Source organism: Cydia fagiglandana, chromosome 19 (assembly GCF_963556715.1).
Source record: "Cydia fagiglandana chromosome 19, ilCydFagi1.1, whole genome shotgun sequence".
In the NCBI taxonomy this organism is placed as follows: Eukaryota; Metazoa; Arthropoda; class Insecta; order Lepidoptera; family Tortricidae; genus Cydia; species Cydia fagiglandana.
Window position 1 is genome coordinate 2,631,224 of NC_085950.1, and position 23,886 is coordinate 2,655,109.

General features: G+C 38.9%; 1 protein-coding gene and 1 pseudogene; one reads left to right on the forward strand and one right to left on the reverse strand.

Annotated features, from left to right (window-relative positions):
• The window catches only part of LOC134673862 (zinc finger protein 239-like), a 116,402-nt gene that overhangs the window by 18,917 nt on the left and 73,599 nt on the right, over positions 1-23,886 (forward strand).
• LOC134673856 (zinc finger protein 845-like) lies at positions 11,608-23,406 on the reverse strand (annotated as a pseudogene).

Sequence of the window (23,886 nt, forward strand, 5' to 3'; positions counted from 1 at the left end):
GGGGTAGATATTTGCTGAGAGGGTCGAATGGATTAACCCGAGTTGGAAATTAAGCGACGCATAAGATTCCCACGAGCTCTGAATGTGTCCTTTGGAAGGCAGGTCCATGGTCCGGCACGCCAAACGCCAAGCATTCGCTGCATCCGACAGGTAAGCCACCTCGAAGTCAGGTATTGACGGAGTGAGTATCTTTCCTACGAGGGATAGCGTACCATGAACGGATGACAGAAACGCAGGCAAAGCAACACTAGAAATGCGTCTTATACCCAGACCGCCGAAGCGGATTGGTAAAGTTGCTTGTAGAAATTGCCTATCATCGATCCTAATATTAAATATTTTTTGTATTTCGACATGTACTGTCGATCACTTGACACAAATGAGAATGCCTAAAGAATGGACTGCACCTCATCGCATACGTAAGTTTCGGGACAAAAAGGCAAAACCGGATAATAACAAGTGCGAGTCAGACTCGCGCACGAAGGGTTCCGTACCATAATGCAAAAAAAAAAACAAAAAAAAAGCAAAAAAAAAACGGTCACCCATTCAAGTACTGACCACTCCCGACGTTGCTTAACGTTGGTCAAAAATCACGTTTGTTGTATGGGAGCCCCATTTAAATCTTTATTATATTCTGTTTTTAGTATTTGTTGTTATAGCGGCAACAGAAATACATCATCTGTGAAAATTTCAACTGTCTAGCTATCACGGTTCGTGAGATACAGCCTGGTGACAGACGGACGGACGGACGGACGGACAGCGAAGTCTTAGTAATAGGGTCCCGTTTTACCCTTTGGGTACGGAACCCTAAAACATTTGTAATTGTATTTGTATTTTTGTATTTGTAAAAATGGCCATGTGGGCGTTAATTTTCAGTAGGCGGTCAGAATGCTCAGAGAAACGATGTAGTTGGCTATCAATGAAATCCGGGATCGCCTCGCCGAAAACTGGGGCTCCAAGAAGATAAAGGGAGCTCTTGGACACCGACTTTATTCCTGGACATTCAACCTCAAACTCCCCCAAGATCTGAGATCTGTTCGGATTAATTTATTTAATCCGAACTTATCAACATTTATTTTTTATGTACAAATGCATTCAAAAAATTGAAAAAAAAAACAACACAAAAAAAAAATCGGTTTCCTCATGTTACACCGTGTATGTTAGTTTAGTTAGTGTGGGTCAAATCATGGAAGCTAAATTTGACCCACTTCTTGATTTCCGATTGAGCTGAATTTTTGCATACGTATGTAAATTGGATGACAATGCAATATTATGATGACATGGAGCTGATCTGATGATGGAGACACAGGATTGTTAGTGTGTCGATGAGATGTGTGTTGCCTGTGGATAGAAAAGTACAGTCAGCGATAAAAACTTGTAACAAAAATGAAATTTCGCCTTAAACTTTTTATTTAAACTCTTACTCTCTAAAAGTTTAGAATAAATTGTGAAACATGTATAGCGAATTTGCAAACTTGCATGGACACCTGAATGGAATTATGGAATTCATTCATAAATTGTTTATCACCATATTGTAATCCCGATCACTACTTACATTTCAAAGGCTTTCCTCCAGTGTGCATCCTCTGGTGACTTTTTAAATGTGAACTCTGACTGCACTTGTAGTCGCAATGACTACATTTGTACGGCTTCTCTCCGGTGTGTATTCTTATGTGACGTTGTAAGCTTGATTTCAAACTGCATTTGTAATCACAGTGGCTACACTGAAAAGGTTTCTCGCCAGTATGTGTCCTTTCGTGTCTGCGTAAGTGTGACCCATTACTGTACTTGTAGTCACAATATCTACATTTGTACGGCTTTTCTCCAGTGTGTATTCTTTTGTGAACTCGTAAGTTTCCTCCCCAACTGGTCTTGAAGTCGCAGATGCTACATTGCAATGGCTTCGCCTCATTGTGTATCCTCTGGTGACTTTTTAAATGTGAATTTTTACTGCACTTGTAATCACATATACTACACTGAAAAGGCTTCTCGCCAGTATGTGTCCTTTCGTGTCTGCGTAAGTTGGTCCTATCACTGCACTTGTAGTCGCAATGACTACATTTGTACGGCTTTTCACCAGTGTGTATTCTTTGGTGAACTCGTAAGTTTCCTTTCCAATTGCTCTTGAAGTCGCAGTCGCTACACTCAAAAGCTTTTCCAGCAACGTGTATTGTTTGGTGTTTATGTAAATAACTTTTACAAGAACTCGTGTAACTACAGCAACTATAATTGAAATTATTACCCAAAGAATGACTCTTTACATGAGTCTCTAAAGTATTCTTGGAACTTGTCGTATACTCACATTCAGCACACATGAAATTTCTGTGTTCGCTTTTCTCGTGTTCTATCACAAGCAATTCAGTTTGAAACGTAGAGCTACAAAAATCACAAGCAAACGATTTTGATCCGGTTGACAAGTGCGTGTTTTTAATGTGTTTTCTTAAAATAGTCTTGTTTCTGAAATGCTTGCCACAGTTTTCGCAGTAGTATGATTTGTCTCCACTGTGAACTATCGCGTCGTCGCGGAGGCGCTCGAGCACCACGGAACAGGCCATCGCGAGCTGGTCCCTGGCGCGGGCGGCGCTGCCCTTCGAACACACTAAAACACAAATTAACAAAATAATTTAGATAGATTACAACGCGTACGAGTATAATTAATTTAACAATAATTTCGACTTTGCCCAGGATTGTCATCAAAAGAAATTGTCGGTGGTGGTGGTGGAGAGCATATGACATCCGACTTTCAATCCGAAGGTCGCAGGTTCATATACTGTGGCCACCAATAATGTTTCAGAACTTATGTTCGGAATATTTATTCATTTTCCGTACATACTGATAAAATCTGTATACATCAGTGAAGAAATCCATAGGTGTACTTATGTGAAGTCTCCAACCCGCAGTGGGCCAACGTGGGGACTATGGCCCAAGCTCTCTCGTGCACGAGAGGAGGCCTGTGCCGCAGTATCGTGGTGTCGCAGTACTCACCCGACACGCAGTCCTCGTCACTCGCCGCGTCCGACACCTCCGCCTTGACTGCCCGCTCCTCCACTACAACAACAACTCTACTTCATGCTGTGTCTTACATAACGGTACAATTGTATTTAAAATGAAATAGTATTAAATACTCGCATTTGCGATTGTGGATTACCGCGATAGGTTTTGGTATATTTCGGAAACAATAATGCTGCAGACGAGGGATTTTTATTTTTTATGCAACGCACGGTGAAGGAAACATCGTCAGGAAACCGGACTATTCCCAATAAGACCTACTTTTTCCTATGGGTTGGAGGGTCAGATGGCAATCGTTTTCGTAAAAACTAGTGCCTAAGCCAATTCTTGGGCTTAGTCGTTAAGCGGAGGCCAGGTTGAGTATCCTCTTTTCGATACAGCCAGTATGGCTTTAGTCGGGGCTCATACTGTACAATGGATCTTAAGTTACGAAAAGTCCTATCACAATCTACGGATAGCCTGGACTGGAGTATTGATCTACAACAATTAAGAGATTTAGGTACGTTACACATAAATATTATTACAAATTCACAGAAGTACCTTTATTTCGGAGATTATTTATAATTATAACATCCAGATTAATATATCCCGGTATATTGGTAGATTGGTTCACCGATTGGAAAACCTTCCCAATGCTACAGTTCATGTATTCTCTAATAATTAGTCACCGTTGCTATTCAAGTTGGTACTTACGCAACATCTCATCGCTCGTCTCATCTTCGTTCGATTCTGGCTTGATTATGAGCTCTTCATCTGAAACAAACATACTATTTGTGGCTTGTGTCGACGACTCAGGGATCTCGCATCCTCGCTCCGGTCCGGGTCGTGCCTAGTGCACCAGATCTCATAGTTCAGTGTGGCAACGCTGCCAGGGCCGTGGGGGAGATAGAGCTAGCAGCTGGGCCTTGATACTACATTTAATCATATAACACTTTAAAGTCGCATTTTGTACCTACTCATGTTTAATTACACAAACGGGTCTACCGCAACTCAGCTGAAACGTCGGAATTGAAGGTAAAAATAATGAAAGTATATCGCGGTAGAGCCGTTTGTGTAATTAAATATACATTTAATCAGTGATTGAGATGCATGTATCGCGCAGTTAATACTGGGACAGTATCATGACATTTGAATTTGTTTACAGCTCAAGAGAGAAATCTGACATTACATTGAGTAGTAATAATATCTTCACCAGCTATAAGACAATTTATCGACGCGAAAGTTGAAGGCGTTTAGAGCGCCATAGTAAACAATATCTGAACAGAGTCTTTGTAGCCAAAATGTATGAAACAGCAAATTCTTTTTATCGCGATCTCGGGGTTGGTCCTATAGTAAAAGTTGCTCAGTATGATCCCAAAACCTCTCTGGCAACGGGAATGCAGTTATTTTTTAGCAACCCTGGATATGAAGCAGGTACTCACGCAACAGCGGCTCACCCTCGTCGCTCGCCCCGTCTCCGGCCGCCATGTTTAACCCGAGCAAGTGATCTAGAGCAACAACATTATATTAAACCCTATGTTCTGCGCAGTAACCGGGACTGAGTGATTTTTTTTATTTGTACAGAATAAATAATAGTACTTACTAGGTACAAACAGCTCACTGTCTAACAAAACGCGTCGATAACGACAGATATGACCGCAAGGTGGCGCAAGCGTGAGCAGGCGTCCGTTCCGTAGCGGTGCGCGGCAACCACTACTGCTAGACACCGAAATTGGTGTGGGCCGCGTGTACTTGTAGTGACACGACGAAATCGCGGAGTGAGCTATGCCGGGTAATAGTTGACTAAGTCATAGTACACTTGTTATCTAGAAGTAATTAATTTTCCTCTCACATTTTTTACTGTTATGTATTGTTCGAGCCGATATAGTTTAATGTCTTAATTTCTCACCAAAGATGGCGCTGTTACAATCGCAAACTAGGTAACAGTAGTTCATCATGGAATGTACATAAATAATGTGAATATGTAAATAAATGATTGGTAATTGGTATTGGTAACTAAGCAACTTATTCAAACAGTATATACAAATGATAACATTAAAAATTTTACAAAAGTTTCTGTTATCCCAATGTCCATAGATTTTAAGTAACTTCACTGGGTGATTTAATGTGACGTTAGTCAGCTGCTGCCTTCAACCAGTCATTGAAACTAATTTCTCCTGCAACAACGTCTCTTAGACAATTTTTTATTTGTTATAAAAATATGTAATTATTTTTCATAGATGCTACAACTCACAATAATTGTAAAATCAGAAGTTCATAAAATGTCCTTGAATGATGAACGTTAAATTAGACAATAAATATACATGTGTCTGATGTGTATTCTAATACTTAACAAGTATCTGAAGATTGCTAGATACTAGCAACATCAGTTGTGGCAGCTTCTACTCTCCAGCTTATTAAAAAATACATATACAGACCTGACACAGGCTCACTGGTCCCATCTCCGTCCTGCATCTCAGGATCCTCAACTGCGGAGTCTTCCTCTAGAGCAAACAAACACAACACACATCACATCATCTTCCTGTTATAGTTATGCTCACACAGCAATTGTAGAGAAGTCTAACAACCAATTATATTACTTTCTACCAAGATATTTTAATTAGTGTTATTTCAAGTAGACACACTACTATTTAAAGCAAGCCCTGGGCACCTCCAGTGCTTGTGTTATTATTGTATGTCAGCAGCAGGAGTTGCTAAGCGGGCGAGGTGTTCAAAATTAACTTGACACAAAAGTGTGTTGAGCTTGATGGTCGCACCATACACACACCAGCTAAGGGTTGATCGCCCACTGCACACTAGTTGGTGTTATTGGACTTCTTTAAAATTATAAACCCAATTAAGATCATTTTGAACACCTTGCCCGCTTAGCAACTTCTGCTGCTGACTGTATGTGACATTTAATTTGGTTTATAATTGTAAAGTAGTCCCATAACACTATCTAGCAGGCAGTGGGCAGTCAACCCTTATCTGGTGTGTGTGTGTGTGTGTGTATGGTGCGACCAAAGAGAATATAATCACTACCATCAATCACTGTAGATTAAAGAGTGATTATAATATTTTTGTTCATATTCTTCTGTACGAAATCCAAAAAAATGACTAAACTTCATTAATAGTTTGATGGGTGGTGGTTCCCTACCTTTGATGTGGCTCACTCCCTGCAGCCGCGCCTGCAGCTCGGTCTGGCTGTGCTGCACTTGCAGCTTGAAGTCGCTCGCGTCTCGCAGGCGGCCCACGCACGCCGAGCAGATGCCGCACGAGCCCGACCCGCCTAGTACCAGCTGCAAGTTATACAAACAAAAACATTAAAGTTTTAACATTTGTTGGTTTATGTAGATCTTTCAATAACTAGATTGTCACACTTTTACTTACATGTATATCGAAGCACTCTTTGATCATGTCGGCATATATCTCCGTTTTGCCGAGATGTGTGTACGGCGTCGTCAGGTCCTTGTCCGGAGCACACCGCAGGCAGCAGCGACACGCGCGCGTCACGTCCATCACGGCAGCCGTGCGGTACGCGAGAATACTGCAATCCAATGGACTTAAAACAAATACCACAACAATTCGAGTGTACGGTGCTTTTATTATATCAGAGATATAGCAGCGTCTAGGACTGTCGCCAGAGACATAAATAATTTTAGCAAGAAAAAACAGCGGACTCCAGGCTCAAAGAGAAAAAGAGAAATAACACTGACATTTGATTTGACACTTTTGACAGTGACAGTGAGCGATGGCAAAGGGTACGTTCAGAAAAGTAGGTAGGAAGTCTAAAGCTATAACAGACGGGCGTACCAGACCGTGATCTTGGTCCGAAAAGTTCGATCTTGCGGAATATAGATTATAACAAATTAATAAATAGTTAAAAACCAGTCCAGATGAGATGATTACATCGACTGATTTAATCAGATAAGAAATTGGCGTCAATCTCATACGGTATCCACTCGGAGGTATCCAAACGTATACAATTAATTCGCCAATATTTAATTTATTGTGAAGCCCCCTCCACACTCGTGCGCGAATCGCAGCGCGAAGCCGCAAACGCGAGTGTGTCGTCGATTTTCGCAGATAGCGAAATCAACTACACACTCGCGTTCGCAGCTTCGCCCGCGATTCACGCGCATAGTGTGGAGGGGGCTTGACAAAAGCGCTCTTAATTAAAAAGAATGCCCCAAACGCGCAAACTAGCATCACAGATTGGTATAGTGGCATCCAGGGGGGGGGGGGGGGGCACTCGGAATATAGTTAACTCGGAGTAATTAACAATGGAGACGCCATGTCTAAAATTTTCGGTACAAAATAGTCTGCCGTTTTTTGCGGGGGAGGGGCACATCAAATGTATAGGTACGTCATGTCAGATAAACGTCAGTCCATACATATGGTTGACATGTGGTTGACCATTGGCCGCCTATTTTCGACAGAGGGGAACGCCTGTTAATGGCGGCTCCATTGTTAATTACTCCGAGATAGTTAACGTCAGTAAAGATGGCGGATGATGGATTCAATTTAGAAAGAAAGAAAAATTGCGTAAAGCAGACTTCCGACTATGCAAACTACGTCATTAGATGTGTCACTATAAAATTGATACAATTTTAAGGCATGAATACAACATTGAGAAGGTTACATACCTAGTTTGTCAAGACCTTTCTTTATTTATAATGTTGGTTACTTAGCAACTGTTGTTTACTTGTCAGACCAAAATGTAGTGGTTATACCGGGTGTGGCCTGTAATATGAGCAAAAAATTAAACTGTAGGCTGTGCTCCTCATACTGACCAGCATTTGTTCAGTGGCTTTTAAAAATTACTTGTGGTTTGATTTTTAATACACTTTAAAGTTTATTCTAAGACGCAATGTATTGCGAATTTTGTTATGTTTAAGGCGTGACAAGCAACGTCAATATGGCGTGGCGATGGCGTCCATTGAAGATAATATTTATTTTGTATGAAAAATAGGGAGTCTAAAATACTTAATAATTTTTAAAATTTGTAGAACAAAACTGTCACCGTTTGAGGAGTACAATCTATGTTTTAATTATTTGCTCGTGTTACAGGCCACACCTGGTATTCTCTTTGACCAAAATAAATGTCGTAAACAAATTATTAATTTTAAAGTGTTACCGAGTAAAAATGGAGCAAGCATTAATGCAAGCAAACGAAAATAGGGAAATTAGCCTCCCAATATTACAACACCTGGTTTAAAATTTTTAATAGTGCTCAAGAAAATGCCGGGAGGTTTACATATTCTCGAACGAAAAATTCCATCGTTGGCGCTCACTGCAAATAGCGATAAAAAGGACCTTAGTTAGTGCGGTCATGTTGTCCTGCTCTTCTCCTTCCGCTACTATACATTCATACTGATATTCAGAGGAAAGCCGTGGTCGTATACGATGTATATAACTTGAATAGGAGAGTGGATCACAAATGTGGTTTTAGGGAAAAAAGAGCTAATTTACCGATATTTTTCTATCGAGGCAAATGCATTGTTTATTTGTGTTTCAGTGTGTTCGGAGGGCAGCGCCGCCCGCGCCAGGGACCAGCTCGCGGTGGCTTGTTCTGTGGTGCTCGAGCGCCTCCGCGACGCGACTGTTCACAGTGGAGCCAAACCATACACATGCGAAGACTGTAGCAAGCATTGCAGAAACAAGTATATTTTAAGAAAACACATACAACAAGCGCACTTGTCGAAGGGGCCAAATAAATTTGCTTGTGATTTTTGTAGTTCTACATTTCAAACTGAATCGCTTGTATTAAAGCACGAAAAAAGCGAACATTATATTACAAATTTTATTCCAAGTTCTAAGACAAGTTTACAAACACATTTAAAGAGTTACTCTGGGGAGCACGTTTTTAATCGTGGTGATTTACATAAACACCAAGCGATACACACTCAAAAACAAACCTTTTAGATGCACCGAATGCGATTTCAAATCCAGTGTTGAATCAAACCTTCGACGACATCAGAAGATACACACAGGAAACAAGCTCTGTTATCAATGTAGTGACTGTGATTATAAAACCCGTAATAAGCATCACTTACTAGCGCACCTAAGAATACACACTGGCGAGAAACGTTTTACATGTAGCTGTTGTGAATACAAATGCACTGCGAAATTAAGTTTACAAAGACACCAGATGATTCATACTGGGGCGGAGCCATTTAAATGTAGCTATTGCAACTATAAATGCAGACTGAAACAGCGTCTTCTAAATCATCAAAGAATACACACCGGAGAGAAGCCGTACAAATGTAGTCTTTGCGACTACAGGTGCAGTGATAGGACAAGCTTACAAAGACACGAATTGACACATACTGATACTGGCGAAAAGCCTTTTCAATGTAGCCACTGCGATTACAAATCCAATTGGCAATTATCCATAAAAAGACATCAGATGACAAATACTGGCGAAAAACCTTTTCAATGTAGGCACTGTGATTTCAAATGCCGTACTACATCCAACCTGCAACGTCACCAGAAGACGCATACTGGGACGAAGACTAAAACGTAGCAATGGCAACTACAAGTGCAGCCTGAAACAGCACCGATATGACATTCTTGCACAAATTGACTGAACTGAAAATCGTAATTCAAGACCAAAAAATGTAAGACAATGTTGCCACTTTTTACTAGCGTGTCTTGCAGCTGGGCACTGTAGTGTCGTCCCTTACAAACCAATATATATCAGAAAACGAGATGACACTACAGTGTTGCCACTTTTTAATTTGGACTGTTTTTTGCCAAGCTGTATTTATGTTAAAATAAGTAAATAAAAGTACTTTTTTTTAATCGTAGTAGTAAAATTACCAATATATAAATTATCTTAGCGTGTTTATTTATAAAAAAGGAATTTCTATTTTACAAACAATATATTGCAGTGGCAACATTGTCTTACTTTTTTCATCTTGAATTACGATTTTCCTGTTTAACCCCCACGGTAAGCTCAAGAAGGCTTGTGTACTCAGAAAACGATATAAGAGTATGTAATATGTAAGTCTTAAATACATAAAAAACAACCATGACTTAGGAACAAAATCTGTGTCATCATACAAATAAATGCGCTTACCGGGATTCGAACCCGGGACCATCGGATTCATTGGCAGTTGGTCGTGGGTTAGTTGTTTACCTCTGCTTGTATTTCTGTTTTCTTTTATTGAGGTGCGCATTAAAGAGTATTTGTATTGTATTGTCTAACTGCAGCCGAGGCTACCTTGTGTTAATAGTTATTTGTTTTACAAGGGGGCAAAGTTGTTGTTTAACCGCTCGTGCTAATATTGATAGCCGAGCAAGCGAAAGATTCCAAAATTTAACAACGAGCGTAGCGAGTAGTTCGAAAAATGGAATCTTAAGCGTTGCGAGGGTTTCAAAGTACGAAGGTTAAACAAAATTTGCCCCCGAGTGAAACACAAAATTTTTCACCACACCAACCCGAAGCAAATATTAAATGTAAAATATCAAACAAAATCAAACCAAATGAAATCCAAATTAATGTTATTAAATATTTATCATCCAAAATCAACATTTATAAGTCAATTTTACCAGCAACAAACAACTCAAAATTTGCATTTGATTATTTTGCCTCACATGTGAATAAAATGCAACTTTGCTATCAGTTTTTGGAGTGCAAAGTAAGCCTTTCCGAGCTGGTGTGGTGAAAAAAAATATAAATAGTTTGTAATTTGTATGTCTATTATTAAAAGTTTTAATTGAAAATATACATATTCTTATATAAAACGTACTTTTTTATTCAACTCGTCAATCCTTACCTTTCCATTCCTATACACTCACTGACGTATAGCACCCTCTACCAACCATCTTATGGCTCCTCTACACGACGGGTCAGCGCCGGCCACTTCAAGGGACGCATTTATGCAAGAGGAGCAAGTGATATTGCTATCTCATTCTACCGCATGGCTGCGTCCCTTGGAGTGGCCGGCGCTGGCCCATCGTGTAGAGGAGCCATTATAGGGTTATCACGTCGGCAATAGAGACAAGTACTTACTGCAACGAACTCCCACTCCTACAATTTAGGGCGTCGCGTTATCCATACTTACATAGGTTTTATTTTGGGTATATGCGGCGGAATTGTGTTGCGGACAAACTTGATAATTGAAATTGGAAATTCTATAGCGTAAGTATTGAACAACCAGTTTAGCGAGGACCCTAAACGGCGCAACAATCGCGGAGCGTGATGGTATGTACTTAAAATATGAGTAAGTATCAACTAGAAGTATTTCTTGAGGTAACTTCATTCGATTCAATTCTTTATTGATGAAAATATAATATTACAGTCACGTACATATTATGGTCCTATTTTCCCACACTAGTGCGTGAAATAGCACTTTTTGTGCATACGTCAAAAGTTTAAATGGACATATTGTACCTACTGTAAAACGTAGTACGATACATGTGCTAATAGGTAATTCGCAACTCGTGTCGATTTAAAACACTCCCATCGGTGTGTTTTTTTCCTTTTTGCCGCACTTGTATCATAAATAACTATTACATGTTAGGTACATATTAAACATTGAACAATTCAAGTAAAAGCGAAGGGAAGAGAAAAAGGAATCGGGAGTTAAATAAAGACAGGGAATTATACAAAATATCGACTTATAATCCATATATCCATTGGTTAATAGTAACAATATTAAGAACAAACATACAGGTACTTGCAATATATAACTCCCTAACGGTCTAAACCTAGAACTCAAACCCCCATCATAGATACCTAAACAAACCGCTTTCAATGCACGAGAATAAAAATAAGTTTTAGGCAAAAATTTCATTTTTGGTTTTACAACACGAGCGCAAGCTTTTATCGCTGACTGTACTTTTCTTACGACAGACAACTAATACTCATCGAGACAATTCTAAAAACTCCTAACACAATTAGGTTGCGTTGTTTCATCACAGAGTTCATATGGCCACCTCCTGTCTCCATCATCAGATCAGTTCGATAGTACCGTATTATTGTATTGAACTACATACAGCTGCCAATTTTCATGACGCTACGATCCTTTGAAGATGGTTAAATTAGTCACCTTAGACCATCCATAGTTACATACAGGTCCATTACATAGTTAGTTACATACAGGTCGACCTAATAAAAGCTTGTTAAAAATATATATATTTATTGGTTTTGTACAAGTAATAGCTACAATGTAGGTTGGGATTTTTTAAGCAACAGATATGCTTGACAGAAAACCTAGCTCTTCCAACAAGTGCAGGGTAGCCAATATGTTTGTGAATATAAATCTAATACTTAAAACTTAAAATTAAGAGAATACGCTTCCGGCAGGACTTGAACCCGCAACCTCCTCAAACCGTGCGTTAGCTCTAACCAATTGAGCTACGGATTACGGAAGCCAGCCAGAACCGCGCGAATCTTTCTATTGCTTTTCTTATGTATACACGCCTTTGGGGTGGCGTATAGCGATATCTACCGAAAGACGATTACATTTTTTAACAAAAAAAGTCCAAGTCCTGCCGGAAGCGTAATTTTGCCATCTTTTCCTTTAATATAAAATTTAGCGGCTATGTACTTTCAAAGACTTGCGGGCTTACACTAGGGTTTTTACCTAAATACTTAGTTGACCTAATTTTACCTCGGAATATTATCGTTTAACTAACGTCTTTTACAGTCATGTATGTACTCACGTGACAAAGCGACAGACTAAATATTAGCTTAATGATATTCCTTAAAAGTAGTATTAGACAGCTTAAAGTGGAATCTTTCGTTCAAGCTTGTGAGTGTGCACCTTCTGCCTTCTCTCTGGTGTGTATCTTCTGGTGTAGCCGCAAGTGTTCTCTCCGCCTACACTTGTATTCGCAATTACTACATTGAAATGGTTTTTCCCCAGTGTGTATCATCTGATGTTGTAGCAAATGTTCTCTCCGCTTGCATTTGTATTCGCAATTGTTGCATTTAAATGGCTTTGCCTTCATGTGTATCATCTGGTGTCTTTTTAAATGTGATTTCTGACTGCATTTGTAATCACAGTGACTGCACTGAAAAGGCTTCTCGCCAGTATGTGTCATTTCATGATATCGTAAAAATGAACTCTGACTGCTCTTGTAGTCGCAATGACTACATTGAAATGGCTTCGCCCCAGTATGTATTGTCTGGTGTCTTTTTAAATGTGATTTCCGACTGCATTTGTAATCACAGTGGCTACACTGAAAAGGCTTCTCGCCAGTATGTGTCATTTCATGATATCGTAAGGTTGTACTCTGACTAAACTTGTAGTCGCAATGACTACATTTGTACGGCTTTTCACCGGTGTGTTTCCTTACGTGACGTTGTAAGGTAAATTTTTGAGTGGATTTGTAATCACAGTGGCTACACTGAAAAGGCTTCTCGCCAGTATGTGTCCTTTCGTGACGTCATAAGATTAAACTCAGGCTGCACTTGTAGTCGCAATGACTACATTTGTACGGCTTTTCGGGCTTTTCTCCGGTGTGTATTCTTATGTGACGTTGTAAGCTTGATTTCTGACTGCATTTGAAATCACAGTGGCTACACTGAAAAGGCTTCTCGCCAGTATGTGTCCTTTCGTGTATGCGTAAGTTGAACTTATGACTGCACTTGTAGTCACAATGACTACATTTGTACGGCTTTTCTCCGGTGTGTATTCTTTTGTGAATTCGTAAGTCTGCTTCCCACCTGGTCTTGTAGTTGCAAGTGCTACATTGAAATGGCTTCGCAGCATGTATCAATTGGTGTCTTTTTAAATGTGACTTCAGCCTGAATTTTTTAACACAATAGCTACATGTAAAAGGCTTCTCGCCAGTGTGTATCTTCCAGTGTGTTCGTAATTTTGATTTCTGATTGCATTTGAAATCGCAGTCGCTACACTGAAAAGGTTTTCCAGACATGTGTATTGTTTGGTGTTTGTGCAAATCACTTTTACACGAACTCGTGTAACTACAGCGACTACAATTAAAATTATTCTTAACTGCGTGACTCTTTAAATGAGTCTCCAAACTTTTCTTGGAACTTGTTGCATACTCACATTCAGCACACATGAAATTTGTAACACCGTGTTCGCTTTTCTCGTGTTCGATTACAAGAAATTTGCTTTGAAAAGTAGAACTACAAAAATCACAAGCAAATGGTGTTGGTCCGGTGGACAAGTGTGTGTTTTGTATGTGTTTGATTAAAATCGACTTATTTCTGATATTTTCTCCGCAGTATTCGCAGTCGTATGTCTTGTCTCCACTGTGAACAGTCGCGTCGCCGCGGAGGCGCTCGAGCACCACGGAACACGTCATCGCGAGCTGTTCCCTGGCGCAGGCGGCGCTGCCGTCCGAACACACTGAAACAAATTAACAAAACGATTTAATCGAACTCTGAAGCATACTAACGACCCGCCCCGGTTTCGCATGGGTTACTCAATACCTTTACAAATTATACACAAACCTTCTTCAAGAATCACTCTATCGATAGGTGAAAACTGCTTGAAAATCCGTCGAGTAGTTTTCGAGTTTATCGCGAACATACATACACACAAACAGACATACGCGGTGGGGGACTTAGTTGAATAAGGTGTAGTGATAGTGAATTTCACCTACATAACCGATGTTTCATGAGATTTTCTCCATATCAGTAAAGAGTGCCACTCGGACAATCAAGACAAATCGCCTGAAGAGAGTCATCAATATCAGCCCAGACGTTTACTCACATTGACCATCCATAGCGTTAGTGCTGTCCCATTGTACATACAAAAGTAAACGGCCATGTATTGTAGCGGATTATTATACAACTTATACAGTATGTAAGTATGGACATGGCCAGTATGGAGAGGAGCATGCCGGGAATAAAGCTAAGAGATCGATGTAGACTAACAGACATTAGAAAAACAATCAAAATAGAAAACGTTTCCGTCTCATCACGATCTACCGATAGCCTGGTACTTACATGACATCTCATCTTCGTCCACCGTTTCTGGATTGATTATTATGAACTCTTCATCTGAAACAAATATTCTTTTTAATACAGTTGCTCAATAAGTGCTACTTTACGTAGCTGTTTAGCGTTCGCAAAGTTGTTTATTCAGTCTGGCGTGCGCAACGATTACGTTAGGACGCGTTCCTTTGTTTACCTTATTGTAATACCGATTTTTTGTGTTTTGCTTAGAGCATTATAATTCCGAGTGTGTAAAAAGTGATTATAATGACTATAGTATTGATAATAAGTGAAAAACTAAGTTAATTAGTCGTTTATTTTCGTGTAAACACAATTTTAGTGGTTTTATCGAACTACCCTCAATTTGTGATTATGAGTGATTCGGGCGAGGAACCGGCCCCGCAGCCGGCCTCGAGTGCCGAGATGACCCCAGAATCAATCAGGAAGGTTATCATGGGCTCCGAGGGGTCCTTTCCTCAAGGAGATGGCGAGATGGACTTGCAATGGGATGAAGGAGATTTGAATGTCGGTAACCAAAGCGGTGTGGCAGTGTTGGCCGTAATGGTTAATTCTAATTAACAATTAATCAATTGCATTAACCATTAATTCCGCAATTAATCAATTGCATTACGCATCAATTTCATTAAAGTTAGTTAGAATTGAATCTTGAGACGTTTAATTACATTGATTGTCAATCTAATTGCCTATTTAATGGCATTAAAGTTTCAAAAAATTAATTAGAATTACTCTCAATTGTATTAACGTTTAATGGAATTAAATATTTTTTTCATAAACTAATAATTAATGTTAATTTTGCTTGAAACTATTAAATGGGAATACACTCATTATTGGTGTATTTTTATTTGTCCCTGTCATATGTGAGTTGGAGACAAATGGGAAACGGGGACAAATGGGATTTATTCATTTATATGAAGCGCTTATTCCATCTGCTCCAGGCGGGAACAAATGGGAAAATATCGGATAATGATGTGTTTCCATTTGTCCCCACACCAATAAAGTGGGGAAAAATGGGAATACACCCATTATTGTTAGTTATAATGGGTGCTCATAAAATAAATAAAATAAATAAAATAAATAAAATAAATAAAATAAATAAAATAAATAAATAAAATAAATAAAATAAATAAAATAAATAAAATAAATAAAATAAATAAAAAAAAAAAAAAAAAAAAAAAGTAAATAAAGTAAATAAAAAAAATAAAATAATAAAAAAAAATGGTGACGCGGGCCGTACTTTTTTAATATTTATGACTTTATGAGACATTGTCGTTTGTCACTATTACATACAAAATAGCCAAGGCGGCACTCGGGCCGCAAGTGATAGGTTCACGAGCCGCATGCGGCCCGCGGGCCGCAGGTTGCCGACCGCTGCACTAGACCTTTGATCCCTTGGACGTCTTTATAAAATTACGATATTTATTCTTGTTAATTGTTAATTATCAATCACATGTTTAATTTTCATTAAAAATTGTTTTAGTTATTAATAGTTTGTAAAGCAATAACCATTAATTCTTTTTAATTGTTAGTGGTTCGTAATAAATTAACATTAATGCAAATTGATGTTCAATGCAATTGATAATTAATTTTCCTTCAATGGTTAATGGCTAATGGCAATTAACCTTTTCAATGGTTAATTTTTAATGGTCAATTGCATTAACGTTCGGCCAACACTGCGGTGTGGTGCCCGAGCTGAACTCTGCGGACCAGCGACGCGATAAGCGACGGTTAGAGGTGGAGGAAGGTGGTGATGATGATGGGTTTACGGTCGTATCTAGGAATAAACGTAGAGATGTTCGTCGCTCTCCCCCTTCGATTAGTCCTCTACCGAAGTCTGATGATATTGTCTATGAGGTTTCAGTTAGCTCCAAGAACGTTCTCCCGAAACAATTGGGATTTGCAAAGATATTGTTGAGTCATAATGTGCAGGGCGTGTTAAGAGTAAAATATAAGAGTCCTTACAAATTACTGATCGGATTTAATACCAATTCTAACGCAAACAGTTTCTTGGAGAGTGAAGTTGCGAAGAAATATGAGTGGATTTGTAGAAATACTAATGAGTTGCCATTCTGCTACGGGGTAGTAAGGGATATAGATTTTGAGGTTGAGGAAAAGGATCTAAAAGATATTTTTGTGTGCGATTCGGATACAGAGATTCTAGCCGTCAAACGATTAAACAAAAGAGATGAGCAGGGCAAGTGGGTAAAGTGTGAAACTGTACGTATTTGTTTTCGAGGGTCAATCCTGCCCCCTTACGTTAAGGCGTATGGATGTCGTATGGCGGTAGATTCGTATAAGTATCCAGTCACGCAATGTTCGAAATGCTGGCGATTTGGCCATGTCAGTAATTTTTGTCCATCCAAGGTACAAATCTGTCCTAAATGCGGAGAAAAGCATGAAAATTGTGAAACAAAGAAGTTCCAATGCGTGAACTGCAAAGGAAACCATTTATCTTTGATGAAAAGCTTATGTCCCGCATTTTTAAAAGAGAGATCCATTCGCATATTTATGGGGCAAAACAATTGCGCATATAAAGTAGCCTTAAAGAAAATCAACGAAGAAAAAAAACAGAATACTGATGTAAGCAGTGGCTTCCAGGCGAGAGAAACACTTCTAATGAATCCTAATCCCCCAGTATTTTCAACTGGTGAATCCTCGAAGCCTTCTTATAGAGATATATGTGCTGGGGCTTCGGTTAGTAATTATAATTTTGAAGAAGAGCACACTGAAAGCGAATTAGAAGAACCCCAAAATAAGAATATTGGAAGCAAACCCAAAAAACAAAGTGTCAAAAAAAGCCGCAAATTGAGGAGAAGAGAGAAACTTAATATGAGTGTCGATGAATCATCCGAAACAGAAAGTACCCGACCTCCAATTGATGTAGTCCCCGTTCAGCAACCTCGAAGAACTCGCAAAGAACGAAAGTCCTTAATAGATAGGTTTTTAGACAAGGTAAAGGAAGTAATGTCAACCGAGGGAGATCTTGAAAATAAAATTAAGGTATTTATGGAATTTATCTGGAGCGAGGTTAAGAATTTTGTTCAGAAGTATTTCACTATAGAGATGTTGTTAAAGCTATACGAAAATCTTAATAATGGCCAGTAACACAATAAAAAAGGATTTGATAAGCATCTACCAATGGAATGCTAACAGTTTAAAACCTAAAGCTCGAAACTTTGAACTATTATTACTACAAGATAAAATTCATGTGGCATTTGTGAGTGAGACTTGGCTTTCTACTGAAACTACTCTCAAGTTTAATGGATATAACGTAGTTAGAGCAGACAGGTCCGATTCTTATGGTGGCCTGTGCGCCATCATACACAGATCAATAAAATTTTCACATAGACCTTATAATGTAACGAATCCTCAAATGCAAGTTATGATTATTGAAATATTTAATATCCCTGGTCTTAAACATATTATATCGATATACTGCCCTCCCTCCGTAACCACTAATCAGCATGATTGGGACTCAATCTTCAGGTTTGTTAAATCAGAATGTCTCATATTTGGTGATATGAATGCTCATCACGCCCTGTGGTCATGTAAATGATAAATGAGAGGCTGTGTACAAAGCTATGTTTGATAATGATTTCGTGTGTCTAAATGATGGGTCACACACTCGCATAAAATGGGTTAATGGCAGCCTGCAGACATCTTCACCTGACATCTCATTCGCTTCAACGGATATTGCTACTAATGTTAGCTGGCAGACTTGTAATGAAAACTTAGGTAGTGATCATGTGATATTAAAGATGAACTGTGGTTATATCCGATCTAAAATGTTTACCAAGAAGAGGAATTATAAAGAGGCTAACTGGGTGGAGTACAATAAAGAAGCAGAAACAGTGTTTGATGTTTTAGTGAGTGATGACGTTCAAACTAGTTATGATATATTTTTGAAAAACATTCAATCATTAGCTGATAAACATATACCTTGGATCAAAACAAGTGAAGACCCTTCATCAAAATTTCGACCTAAACATTATTGGAATTCAGAAATATCCAAAGCTGTAGCAGAGAGACGTCTAGCCCTGGCAAAGGTGCGACGTAATGGAGTACCATCAAATCTTTCTTGCTGGCAAAACAAGGTGTCAAAAGCCAATGAACTAATAAAAAGGGCTAGCTCGAAAGCGTGGAAAGATTTCTGTACGAGCATCGACCATGAATCATCACCTACTACCATGTGGAGGAAAATGAGATGGATGAAAGGAAACTCTGGAGGCCGCGCTGGAGTCGATCCCGATAACGCCAGGAATCTGCTACATTCGTTGACCCCGGATAGTGTTGCTGAACCGGACCCGTCCTTTTCTAGTGTACAATCTTCTGTGTTAGAAATCCCGATTACTCTCCCTGAATTATTAAATTGTTTAAAAAAGAAGGATACTTCTCCAGGAGTTGATAACATATCTTATTCTATGATTTTTAATCTTTCAAACAATGGTAAATTAATGTTGCTCAAAATATTTAATCTCATAATTCAGACTCGGGTTGTACCGGATCAGTGGAGAGATGTCCAAATAGTCCCTATACTTAAGCCGGGGAGGGACCCCGGCTTACCATCTTCTTTACGTCCGATTTCTTTAATGTCTTGTCCATGTAAAATTCTACACTTGATTCTTATGAAGAGAATTGAATGGTTTGTGGAGAGTCGGGGTCTACTTCCCAGCTCATCGACTGGTTTCAGACGGTCACAGTCTTGTTTGGATAATTTAGCTTTACTTACATCTGATATTCAACAAGGATTTGGTAATAAACAACCTACTGTGGCTTGTTTTCTCGACATCGATAATGCATATAATAACATAAATATAAGTTCATTAATTAAGATTTTACAAAGCATATCATTCTGAATTGTGGAGGTAACCCTTTAATTAGACATACTCACCAAGGATTAGCCCAAGGAGATCCCATCTCTCCTCTTTTATTTAATATCGCAACCATGGAAATAGGTAATAGTATTAATAATGTTTGTATTTCACAATACGCTGATGATTTCGTGTTGTATAAAACAGTGGAAAGAGGGCGTAATTCAGATACAGTTAGTGTTCTTCAACTTTCTATTGATTGTTTGATTGGATGTCTAGAAAAAGTTGGCTTGTATCTATCTGAGAATAAATCAAAAGTATGTGTTTTTAAAAGATCACGAAAAGCTGTGAATGTTAACATAGTTGTTAATGGCAAATCTCTCGAGGTGGTTGGTAAAGCTAAGTATTTAGGATTATGGTTGGATTCAACCTTGAGATGGGGGCTCCATATAAAAGAGCTGTGTGAAAGAAATTACAAACATATTAATATTTTAAAGGTTCTAGCGGGTAGGTCTTGGGGAGTTCACCCTAAACATCTCAGGCGCCTCTATATATCTCTCATAAGAAGTCGCCTGGACTATGGTAGTTTTATTTATGGAAGTTGTGCTGTTTGTCATTTACGGAAATTAGATATTTTACAAAATAGAGCTTTGCGTGTGTGCGGAGGCTTCATTCGCAGTACTCCTGTTATAGCTATGGAAAGTGAACTCTCCATTCCTCCTCTGGTTGTGCGACGTTATTGGCTGGGTTGTAGATTTTTGCTAAGAATAAGATCAAGATCAAACAGCCCCATTATTTCCGCGTTACAGAGCATTTTGGCTAAACGTAATCTATTTTCTGATAAAAATTTTCCTTTGTTAGCAAACATCTATGATGAGTGGAAAGATTTACCTGTGCATCACTGTGACAAATTGGATATGTACTCTTTGAACACGTGGGTGTCCTCGGTCAACACCAGGTCATGTATAAAGGATAGCATTGCTTATATTGATGTTCCTAAGCGGCATCAACAAAATGAGGCTTTAAGAAATTCTACATTGAGAGTGCTCACTGAGCAGTATATCCAATTTTATAAAATATACACTGATGGTTCGAAATGTGTACAAGGTGTTGGAGCAGCTCTGTTTGATCCTCAGTGCAATGTTTCACTCATGTGGAAGCTTCATGATGACGCGTGCGTTATGCGAGCTGAACTTGTAGCTATTAAAGAAGCTCTATGTTATGCAAAGAATCTAGATAATAGTGCTCCAGTTGTAATACTGTCTGACTCAAAGAGTGCACTTCAACACCTTAATCGTTGTGTTTATGGACAAAGAGGCATGCCTATTGCGTATGAAGCTCTCCAGTTAATTCATGAGTTTATTTGTAATGATAAGGTAACGAGGCAGTAGATCAGCTTGCTAAAACCGCTGTAATGGATGACTCTGTACTAGATTCTATACCATATCCAAGTGAAATAAATCCCAGAATTAAAAAAAGATGTTTACAGAAATGGGAATACCATTTTGGTGAACAAGCTTTATCAAGGGGTGTAGGAATCTGGTACAGAACAATCCAAGCTAGACCCTTGTGGATACCCTGGTTTGATTCTGCCAATCTCGCTAGAAAAGTGTTAGTCTCAGCATTCCGAGTCCGGTCCAGACACATCCCTACAAATAAGTTTCTGTGTATGATGGGTGTTAAACCCTCACCTCTGTGTCTAGTCTGTCAGAGGACTGATGACTTGTCTCACGTGTTGTTGGACTGCGTCCGGAATTCGGATTTGAGAAAAAGAATTTTTGGTAGTTTGGGTTCCATGCACAATGGACAGATCAATTGTTGGTTGGCAGAACCTTTGTCTGATAATGCAATCAGTGTATACCACTTTATTGATCTCTCCCTTGAGTAGGCAATTATGAAAGCACCCATGAGGCTGACATGTTCACCCAGAGTGTCCAAAGCCTCTATAAAAATTAGATTAAAAAAAAAAAAAGTTGTTTATTGTGACGAACTAGTGCTTTTTACTTTTCCAGTTTTTACCGTATTTGATATGTCCAAACCAAATAATTTGGATGTTCAAAGACTTTATATATTTATTATTTTGCCATTAGACATTTATTATGTACAACAAATATTGTTACACGATATAAAGTAAATATTTATTTGTTATTATATAAATAAAATGTTTCAAAATACGATATTTCACTAAAAAACTTTTTTATTATTTGGCTGAATGGAACTTACCACGTTGCCAATTTACCACGTTGGCTGTCGTTAACAGAAAAATTTAAAAAGGAAAACCGGCGCTCGCCATTTGTACTTGAAATTTAATTGTATCAAAATAATTATCTTAAATTACAACTGTACAAAGAGTGTTTTTGTATGAAATGATTTAATGTGAATAATTTTGGCAATGTCAATCAACGCTGAACGTAGTTTATAGTGCTGAACAATATATAATATACAATATCATTCAAGTTCAAGCGAAAATTCGTAACTGTAAGTGTAATACTCATGTTACCAATATTTATTTTATTTTGAATATTTATAACATATTAAAAAACGTCGTTCATTGTAAGTGTGAAAGTGTTATTCACATCTTGTAAACCTGTCGTTATAACTAAGTACTCACGCAACATATCCGGGGCTCCATCTTCATCCAGCGTCTCCGGCTTGACCGGGGGCTCTTCACCTGAAGCAAACACACAAGTTTATTAGCAATATTAGCACCATGCCAGTTAAACCACAAGCTATTCAAACCTAGTAACCGCTACTGTGAACCTAATGCCCATTGGCAACCATGAAGTGAGGGTTTGGAACAAACTAACAGAAGATGTGGTCTCGGCCCACAATGCCAACAACTTACACAAGCAGATACTACCACCCACACTGTTAACTGTCCATCGGTGGACCTTATGCCTTTTGTAATAAGATGTACAGTTAAAGAGTATTGCTGTCAGTATATATTATGTGTCTTCTAATTCTTAACAATTACTTTACTTATGGTTGGGATTCCTACCAGGTTCCACCATGTTGTTAACACTGGTAATTAGTGGGATTTTTTTTTCCAAAAATAAAATTCCCAGTAGGTACTACCAACTCGGGTGGTATCTACTGGGAATTTTTATGTAAAACTGTTGTAATATTTTTGATCACTTAAGGCAGTTTACTGAGATACTTAATTGAAGAACATGAGAACAATGGATTAAATGAATATGAATATGACTGCATTTATTGTAGAGGAGTAGACATACCCGATACAGCATCACCGGTCCCTTCTTCATCCTGCATTTCTGGATTTTCTGACTCGACTGCAGATTCTTCCTCTAGAGCAAACAAACACAACACTGATTACGTTATAATCTTGTAAGAGTTACGCTCAAAGAGTGATTTAAAAGTATTTGGCAAGATATTCGAAAATCAACCCACAGCAGAAGTGTGTATGGTGCCGCAATCTAACAGTACAGATCAAAGTATGATTGTAACATAGTCATTCAATAGACCTCAAAAAGAATGACTGAAATTCACTACTTGTTTGATGGGTGGTGGTTCCCTACCTTTAACGTGGCTCACTCCCTGCAGCCAAGCCTGCAGCTCCGCCTGGCTGCGCTGCACTTGCAGCTTGAAGTCGCTCGCGTCTCGCAGGCGGCCCACGCACGCCGAGCAGATGCCGCACGAGCCCGAGCCGCCCACCACCAGCTGCAAGTTAAGTTATTCAAACAAAAACATATAAGTTTTCACAATTTTAGGTTTATGTAGATGTTTCAATAACTAGATTGTCTTTTACTTACATGTATATCGAAGCTCTCTCTGATCATGTCGGCATATATCTCCGTTTTGCCGAGATGTGTGTACGGCGTCGTCAGGTCCTTGTCCGGAGCACACCGCAGGCAGCAGCGACACGCGCGCGTCACGTCCATCACGGCAGCCGTGCGGTGCGCGAGAATGACAAATACCACAACAATACGAATGTACAGTAACAGTGCTAATGTTATATTAGATTAGAGAAATAGCAGCCTCAAGACCTTTGGCAGAGTCAGTAAAAAGAACAGAATAAGTAATAAGCAAGAAAAAAACAGCGTCTTCCTTGTATTATTAGTAGTAAGTAGCCCGATCAAGAAAAAGTTACTGTCGTATCGTACGAGGGAATTAAAAGGCTGGCCCAGCAAAAAG